At 45.2% G+C, this 10,071-nt stretch overlaps 1 long non-coding RNA gene across 2 annotated transcripts; it reads right to left on the reverse strand.

The window, feature by feature from the left end:
• Positions 1-549: 549 nt before the first annotated feature.
• LOC125525810 (uncharacterized) lies at positions 550-2,791 on the reverse strand. Of its 2 annotated transcripts, none has more exons than XR_007291426.2 (2): positions 1,936-2,791; positions 550-824 (listed from the first exon to the last, which is right to left on the reverse strand). It is a non-coding gene; the product is annotated as an uncharacterized LOC125525810 (long non-coding RNA). The 2 variants fall into 2 exon arrangements; XR_007291427.2 differs by having other exon boundaries at positions 931-2,791.
• Between the last annotated feature and the right edge of the window lie 7,280 nt (positions 2,792-10,071).

Genomic DNA, 10,071 nt, shown 5'->3' on the forward strand with positions numbered 1-10,071 from the left:
TGTGTCTTGCATGGCAAACATAAATAACATTGGATGGAGCGGCTCGCCGAGCTACTCCTCTAGCCTGTCGGACCTTAGCTGCATCTGATATCGCTAGGTGCAAGGTAGTGGTGTCATATGTTTGTAAGAAAAAGATAGTTGTTTCCAGCAAGTTTGGTCGAGATGCTAAATCAACTCGGTGTTGATTATTATTATTGTGCACCCACATAATATCTTTTAATACTCACAAATTTCTACAGTAACAAAACAATCTGTATGTCATACACCAAAACGATCTCATCTAAATCAAGGATTATTTATGTGATATACATACATGTATTAGGGATAAAAAGTACTATAAACATTCAGGCACATTAATCACAAAAAGAAATTCTTTAAGATTTGCTTTGGTACGGACAAGAGCTTGAAAGCCGATTAATTCATAACAACTTATTCATGTTATTATCCAACATTTCTAATTCGCACCAACATTTATATTTACATACATGGTGTTTGAAAAATACTAGCCGTGCAGATGCACGGGTTGATGACTAGTAGAATAGTAGTTAGGATAAAAAGTTAAATTGTATTGGAAAAACATACAAAGAGAAGTGGAAGTGATAGTGTGTAGCAATTCACATAGTAATAATCTGTCAAATGGTAGTAGTATTGTTCCTCGCGGGATGGGCCAGAAACATCAAAGAAACATAGGCACCATCAACCAAAATATAGCATCCATGTTACTAAACACAAATCTCAGTGACCGGACTCGGGGTCCACCTCGGTGTCCTTTGCTCGCCCACCTCCTCGTCCTCGTTGTCAGGTAGTACCACGTACTCGTTGCCCTGCAAGCAGTAGCGGAGCGTGACAAACAATCAAGGAGGGGGGGGGGCAAAATTTAAAGTGAAAGAAATATATGCATGAAAACATATTTGAACCACACAAAATTACATTGTAATCGAACATATCTTGCTTCTTCCTTCCTTTGGTAGTTTGGTTCATTGGTGGTCACCGACTCGTAGTAATGGCAGCACGAGATATTCCATGCATGTGCAGACGGTGAACCATCTAATGGTACTATATTCAATAAGTGGCCGGTGATCCATCTAAGGGAGTAGTAGTACACAACCATCCTGTGAACAATCAATCAAGTTGCTTGTAGTAGCTAGCTAGCTTTGTATGTACAATCAATCAAGCTGCTTGTGCTAGTTAGCTAGCTTTGTATGTTAGGAACACAATAATCAGTCGGATTGAAAGGGAATTATTCACCGATGGGATGGGTTAAAACTCTTAGTAGAGTACATGTAGTTGTTGTAAAACTCAATTCTGAACCATCAAAAGTGCTTCTTGTAAAAAACTCAGAGGTTCTACGCCCCCAGGGTCTTCTTTTTGACCAAGTCAACTCACAAGTTAGTCAGAGAGACAGGAAAACATGGTGGATTCCAGCTGATTTTGGAGCGATACCTGCATGAAGCTCCTCGAACTAAAGAATGCCACACTAGCAAACGTATCAACTCAGTGCTTCACTATTTTCTTTCAAGTCGGCCGCCTATGTAGGAGGGAAGCGAAAGGGAGGAGCGAGGGGAGAAATTTTAAGAAATAAAGCTTTGCTGTGTGCAACATCCATATTTTGCGGGGTTCAATCTTTTTTATTTAAAGGCTTTAAACAAAAAAAACTAAACATCCTAGAAATCAGGACGTGACACAATGCTAAAAACATATGAAGTGGCACCCATATCAAATGTAAGAATAAGGTATCCCTTTCTAATTTAAAAGAGATAAAGAATTCATAATAGTATGATGAATATAAATATGAAAATAAGCTATGAGACACGGATGCCAGATGGCTTGCTATGTTTTGTAGCACCATTCTATTTATCCAAAATTGAGATGCTGAGAAATAGGAGTAAGAACTGAAAAATCAACAAAGCTTAGTAGAAGATATGCAAGTGTTACCTAATTTCAGACCCTCGAGTTGAAACCTTTTTCAGAATGTATAATTCATAATATTAGGGAATGCCTATCAATGAACTTCTTGTGGTCTGAGTGTCTGACATTGAGAAGCATACAATGGTAAAGCCATTCACCAGATTATCACCTTAACGCATATCCACTAAAGCTTTTGTCGATCTCCAATGTCCTGTTTAAGAAATTAAGACATCAAATTACACATAGGAGATCACTTAAATTCTGTTGTCAAACATCAATTATGTCTCAGGTCCTCATTCAAATTGTAATGGAAAAATTGTCAGAACAAATTAGATAAAATTAAACTATTAAGTACTCATGTCTATATGGTGACCCAAGCAAGGTGGTGAGCAGAGTATGTCAGGGTAACTTTATTTTGTGCTTGTATAAGATCAATAACAAACTACCTACATTTACCATACTTGCGAGATGTCAACGAGCCTCAAATGCAAGCACTGCACTGTCGAGCACACCGGCTGCAGCTAGGAGGCGGACCATGAAATATGTGTAGATGTTTCATCTTCCCAATGGGCCTATATTTAGCCCACTATTTTGTGGTTTTCCTAAAGTAGATAATTAGGCATGGACTTTATCCATTAAATCTCCATCATGTGTGTCAAATTCCAGAACTTGAAGCATGTGCGCCTTTACCTAGCCCCTATGAAATAGCTGGAGAAAGACACACCTGTCAGTGAGAAATAAAATTTTAGTAGTATAAATTTCCAGCCATATCATTCCTACCGTTGACACTTTCAATAGAGATCGGCCTAGGGGCTACAACTGTCTATCAGGCTCAAGAGCCAGCAGCATAAACAGCCAGCACATACCGCCAATAGCAAGATCAATGATGTGTAACGCCCGGATAATTAAGCTACAGTGATTCCCCGCTAATGATGCCACGTCACCACGGTTACTGTGGTAAACTCTCGATAGTTCAGAACCGAAACAAGTTCAAAATTCAAATAAAAGAAAACAATAAAAGTTTTCAAAAATTAAAACAAAAATGTTCGGTGGTTGCCAAATATTACAAAGATAATTATGGTGTAAGGTTCACCATTTTATAAAATGCCTAAGTGTTTATAAATGAATAAAAACAGAAAAGAAAATAAATAAAAAGAAAACAGAAAACAATACAAAAAAAAGAGAGAGAGAAAGCCCCCCCCTCTCCCTGGGCCGTGGCCCAACTGGGCCAACCCAACCGGCCCAACCGGCCCCCCCACCAGGCCGGCCCACACCCCCCACCACTTAACCCCGGTCCACCCCCCCGAACCCTAACCCTCACCCGATCCCCACTCTCCCCCACTCGCCCCCCTCGCTCCCTTCCCCGATCTGGATCGGGGCGAACCCCCCCCCCCCCCCGATCCCATCGGCCCGACGCCGCCGACGATCCCTGTCGCCCCGCCGCCGTTCACCATCGCCACCGCCCCGGATCTCCGTCGCCTAACCGCCTCCCCAGCGCCACGGTGCCGCCCCGTCGTCCTCGTCTCCTCGTCGCCAACGCCGTCGACGCACGCCGCCGCCTCGGCCTCGTCTCCTCCCCATCGACGTCGTCCCCGGCCACCACCTCGACCCCCGCTGCCCCAGTCCCTACGGATCCGCGGTGAGGCCCCCGGCCTCCTCTCCCCCTGTCCTCGTACACGCGTGCTCCGCCGGATTCGCCTTGGCCGCCCCCTGCCGCCGCTCTCCCTCCGCCGTGCAGCCCGGCTGCTGCTTCTCCGCTGCGGAAGCCGTGCGCCCCGGCACAACCCCGCTGCAGCCCCGCGCTCGCCCGCTCGTGCGTGGCCTCGCCCGCGCCCTTGCCCGCCGGCTGGCCGCGCCCGCTCACGGAGCGCTCCGGTGTCCCAGCCGCCCTGCCCTGCTCCGCTCCCTCCTGCGCCGCTCCTCGCCTTGCCGCTCCAACCGCGCGGCCCCGCGACGGCCCGCAGCGCCACCGCTCCCTGCGCACGCCTCCGCCTGCCGCGGCTGGCCGGCGAGCCTCGCCGAGGCCACGGCCTCACCCCGCCGCACTGGGCTACGGCCTCCGCCGGCGCCCCCACTTGCCCCTTTCGGGTGCACGGGCGCCTGCTAACCACGCCTGTTACGGCCCCCCAGGGGCCTATGACAAAGGGGGCCCACCCCATAGAACGTTTTAATAAAAAAAGGAAAAGAATTAAAAATAAAAATAAAAATATATGATAATAATAAAAATAAATAAATAATTAATTAATTAAGGAATTAATTAAGTTAATTAATTATAATTAGATTAACCTAATCACTAATTAACCTAATTAACCTAAACAGTGTATGACAGGTGGGTCCCACTGGACCCACATGTCAGTTTGACCCAGTCAACTCTGTTGACTGCTGACGTCAGCATGACATCATGCTGATGTCATAAATTCTTTTTTTTTGAATTAAATAATTAATTAATTAAATTCCAGAAATTAATAAAATCTTTAGAAAATCATATCTTTTAATCCGTAACTCGAATTAAAATATTTTTAACATGAAAGTTGCTCAGAACGACGAGACGAATCCGGATACGCAACCCGTTCGTCCGCCACACCCCTCTAACCTATCGAACTCGCAACTTTCCCCCTCCGGCTCCTCTGTCCGAAAACGCGAAACACCGGGGATACTTTCCCGGATGTTATCCCCCTTCACCGGTATCACCTACTACCGCGTTAGGGCACCTCTAACGCCGTAACTTGTCTTGTCATGCATCACTATGCATATGCTTGCATTATATTTATTGTTTCTTCCCCCTCTTCTCTCTCTAGACACCGAGACCGACGCCGCTGCTACCCCGTACGACTACGGAGTTGACGACCCCTCTCTCTTGCCAGAGCAACCAGGCAAGCCCCCCCCCTTTGATCACCAGATATCGCCTACTCTTCTCTATACTGCTTGCATTAGAGTAGTGTAGCATGTTACTGCTTCTCGTTAATCCTATATTGATGCATAGCCTGTCCTTGCTACTACTGTTGTTACCTTTACCTGCAATCCTAATGCTTAGTATAGGAGGCTAGTATTTTCATCAGTGGCCCTACATCCTTGTCCGTCTGCCATGCTATACTATCGGGCCGTGATCACTCGGGAGTTGATCACGGGTATATACTATATGCTTTATACATGATACATGTGGTGACTAAAGACGGGTCGGCTTGTGGAGCACCCGCGAGTGATTCACGGATTGGGGGCTGAAAGGACCTTTGTCCCAACGGCCCTCTGTGTGGATCTTTGAGGCGGAGCGACAGGGCAGGTTCCGACCACCTAGGAGAGAGGTGGGCCTGGCCCTGGTCGGCGTTCGCGGATACTTAACACGCTTAACGAGATCTGGGTCTGGCCATTTGGTCTATACGCACTAACCATCTATGCGGGAGTAGTTATGGGTATCCCGGCGTCATGGTATCAGCCGAAGCCTTCTTGACGTCAGCGACGGAGCGGCGCGCGCTGGATTGGACTGGAACGCCACTAGGCTAGGTCTGCTTCCGGCCGCCCACGCAACGTGCAGGTGTGCTAAGGGCGATGGGCCCAGACCCCTGGGCGCTTAGGTTTAGACCGGCGTGCTGACCTCTCTGTTGGTCTAGGTGGGGCTGCGACGTGTTGATCTTCCGAGGCCGGGCATGACCCAGGAAAGTGTGTCCGGCCAAATGGGATCGAGCGTGTTGGGGTATGTGGTGCACCCCTGCAGGGAAGTTAATCTATTCGAATAGCCGTGATCTTCGGTAACAGGACGACTTGGAGTTGTACCTTGACCTTATGACAACTAGAACCGGATACTTAATAAAACACACCCTTCCAAGTGCCAGATACAACCGGTGGTCGCTCTCTCACAGGGCGACGAGGGGAGGATCATCGGTTAGGATTATGCTATGCGATGCTGCTTGGAGGACTTCAGTCTACTCTCTTCTACATGCTGCAAGACGGAGGCTGCCAGAAGCGTAGTCTTCGAAAGGACTAGCTATCCCCCTCTTATTCCGGCTTTCTGCAGTCCAGCCCTCATATAATAGCCTTATTCCAGTTGATACCAATGCATACATATGTAATGTAGCTCCTTGCTTGCGAGTACTTTGGATGAGTACTCACGGTTGCTTTCTCCCCCTTTTTTTTCCCTTTCCTTTCTTCCTGGTTGTCGCAACCAGATGTTGGAGCCCAGGAGCCAGACGCCACCGTCGACGACGACTCCTACTACACCGGAGGTGCCTACTACTACGTGATGCCCGCTGACAACGACCAGGAGTAGTTAGGAGGATCCCAGGCAGGAGGCCTGCGCCTCTTTCGATCTGTATCCCAGTTTGTGCTAGCCTTCTTAAGGCAAACTTGTTTAACTTATGTCTGTACTCAGATATTGTTGCTTCCGCTGACTCGTCTATGATCGAGCTCTTGTATTCGAGCCCTCGAGGCCCCTGGCTTGTAATATGATGCTTGTATGACTTATTTTAATTGTAGAGTTGTGTTGTGATATCTTCCTGTGAGCCCTTGATCTTGATCATACACATTTGCGTGCATGATTAGTGTACGGTCAAATCGGGGGCGTCACATGATGCCACACTGGAAGCTAATGGTTTTGGACGACAACATCAGAGATTCATCTTATAAGAGGAACGCGCTTTCTTGTAGGTTTAGCCCAAATTTTGAATTACCAAAGATCTGAATGAGGATAGCTTGAAATTCATCCTTGTTAGCTGAACAGGGTAGTTGGAAGAGTAAATTTGTGACTACCATGCTCCCCGTAAATAACAAACAGTCTGAGTTATAATGAATCCAACATACAGGAAATATGCAAGTCTCTTGAAAAGAACACTTTCATCAGTTGGATCATTGATACTTGGTGAAGCAATCCACGTAACCTAATTGTTCCTACAAAATTCACATATTAGCACCCTTTTGGACCGAAGACAGATCACCCAAATTTATGTATTACATGTACCTTCAACAATCCCTGTTTCATTCCTTCAGTAGCCAACTCCATCTCCTGCCACACCGAGGGCTGCAGGTCAGAACCAAAGTAGCCTCATCCGGAACGTTCAGAGCGGCACCACCAACTGAATCCTCCATGCTTTCCCTCCTTCGCTCCTCTTTCTTTGTCTTCCACACGGCCAACACCCGGCATGGAACAGGAGGCAACTCCTCCATGCTTTCCCTCCTTCGCTCCTCTATCTCTCTGTCTTCCACACAGCCGGCGCGTGAGATGGAACGGGAGGCGACTCCTCGATGCTTTCCCTCCATCACTCCTCTCTCTCTGTCTTCCACACGGTCGGTGCACGGGACAGAACGGGAGGCGACTCCTGCTCCAGCCGGCGCACGGGACGGAACGGGAGGCAACTCCTCCAAATCTAGGTCGCAATGGGCGTTTGGTACGGAGCGGCCGTGATGCTTGGAAGTAGTGCAATGAAGGATGGCTCACCACTGCCGCCGCCATTGTCGTGAAGCAAGATGTGATCTGTCTCTGTCTCAAGATGTATTGGAGACAAACTTTAATTGATTGCAAGCCCAATACCGAGGTCGCGACATCGATGGCTCGCGGCTGGGCGCTGCCTTGATTGCTCTGCTCTGAGTTGTAAAGGGATCGGACTTTCTTGTTCTATAAGGAAAAAATCAACGAACCGAGGGGGCAGTCCTACGTGTGTGGAGGAGGCAGTGTGGGCCAAAACAAATCAAAGAGAGGGGGAACACGTCCGCATGTGTGGAGTAGGCAGTGCGGGCCGAGCTCAATACCGCAAAAAAATGTCGCGACCACGCTGCTACCTAAGGACCCAGATCCGTGGTGGACCGAGTATGATCCGTGATTAACCTATGGAGAACCATGAAAGCTTGCGTCCTTTAATATTAGCTAAAGATTAATGAAACTACATTGACTTTGGAACATGTTATGCAAAGATTGAAAGCTATGGAAAATAAAATGTCTACCATAGAGCATATTGACAATATAGATAAAAAGATCCATAACCAAGTAACTGAATTTGGCTCAAAGGTAGGAATTACATTAAATATTCCAAAAGAGAAGGAACCAATAATTACTGAGAGGATAGAACAAAGCCCTTCTAGAACTAATAAGTTGGAAGAAGTTATTAATACTTTGGATTCCACTTTTGCTTCCATTAAAACTATTGAGAGGACTCCTCCTAATAATAATCCGAAGTTCATGTATGTTCCTAAGAATAGAGGAGCCACATCTAGCAAGGGGAATGAAGATCTTAAAATGATTAGTGTGCACCCCTTTTTTATTTAATTGATAAAATGAACCTATCTATGAAAATAAATTCCTTAACTTTATCCCTAGGAGTGTGATTATTCAAAACATAAGTGCTTAGCTTCCTAGGAAGCATGGATGCATAATTAAGGAGTTGGATGTGAAAGATTCAAATACTTGAAACAATGCCTTACGCTTAGCTAGGGGCTAAAACAATAACGCTTGTTGGCAGGCAACCCAATAGTTACCTTATTTTTCTTGTTTTCTTTTCTATTTTGAGCATTTACACAATTATGCTACCGTTATGATTGTGTTTTTATGTTTTAATTAGTGTTTGGGATGATTTGGTTGATAGTTGACTTGATTATGTTAAAAAAAGAAACTTTTGCGCCTAGTACTGGAATTTCAATAATTTGTTGGAACGTGATAAAATTCTGAAGTTTTTACACATTATTGATATGCAAATTGCCCATGTTGTCCTAATTTTTTTGAGTTTTGGAGTTACAGAAGTATAGTGTCTGTTTAGATGATTATAGACCATTTTGTTTTAGACAAATTCTGTTTCCTATTGCATAGTTTGCTTGTTTTAATGATGCTATGGATTTTATCGGGGGGTATAAGTCATGGAGAAGTTAGAATACAGTGGGTATTATGCAAGAATAAAATATGAATGGGTTCATAACAATACCTAAATTTTATGATTGGCTTATTATACTAACGGATCTCACGAGGTTTCTGTTGAGTTTTGTGTGTTGAAGTTTTCGAGTTTTCGGCGAGATCACGATGGATGAAGGAATAAGGAGTGGCAAGACACTAAGCTTGGGGATGCCCAAGGAACCCTAAGGTAATATTCAAGGATAGTCAAGCATCTAAGTTTGGGGATGCCCTGGATGGCTAATACGTCTCCAACGTATCTATAAATTTTGATTGTTCCATGCCATTATAGAATAAACCTTGGATGTTTATATGCAATTATATGCTATTTTATATCATTTTCTGGGACTAAGCTATTAACCTAGTGCCTAGTGCCAGTTGATGTTTTTTTGCCAGTTTTTGGTTTTCCAGGAAATCAGTACCAAATGGAGTGCAAATGCTACGAAACTTTTTGATGATTTTTTTCTAGACAAGAAAGACCCTAGAGGCTTCAGGAGGAGACTAGAAGGAAAACAAGGAGACGGTAAGGAAATAGGGCGCGCCCAGGGGGTAGGCGCGCCCTGATGCCTTGTGGGCCCCTCATGGCTCTGTCTGACCTAATTCCGCCTCTATAAATTCTCTAAAATTGGGAAACCAACAGAGAGCCACCCAAAATACTTTTTCCACCGCCCCAAGTTTCTGTTCTTCCACTATCCCATCCGAAGGCCTTTTCCGGTACACTACGAGGGCTTCTACACCATCCTTGCTCCCTTTCAATGGTGCATGCGTAGTTCACCAGAGACCTACGAGTCCATAGCTAGTAGGTATATGGATTCTCCTCTCTCTTTGATCTTCAATACAATGTTCTCCTTAATGTTCTTGGAGTTCTATCCATTGTAATCTTATTTTGCGATGTGTCAGTTGGGATCCGATGAATTGTGGCTTTATGATCAGATTATTCATGAATATTAATGGAGTTTTTTGAGCTTTATTATGCATGATTGTTTTAGCTTTTTATTTATCTCCGATCTATCCATTTGGTTTGGCCAACTAGATTGATTTATCTTCAGTGGGAGAGGTGCTTTGTGTTTGTTCAATCCTGTCGTGCTCTACATCCCAGTGATAAGAAGGGACAAGACACATATTTGTATTATCGCAATTAAGGGTAGAATGACGGGGTTTATTCATATTGATTGGGTTTACTTTGTCTACATCATGTGATCTTGCTTAAGACATTACTCTGTTTTATACTTAATACCGTAGATGCATGCTGGATAGCAGTCAATTGGTGGAGTAATGATAGTAGATGCAGGCAG

This window comes from Triticum urartu, chromosome 7A, assembly GCF_056163025.1.
Source record: "Triticum urartu cultivar PI428250 chromosome 7A, HENAU_Tu73, whole genome shotgun sequence".
In the NCBI taxonomy this organism is placed as follows: Eukaryota; Viridiplantae; Streptophyta; class Magnoliopsida; order Poales; family Poaceae; genus Triticum; species Triticum urartu.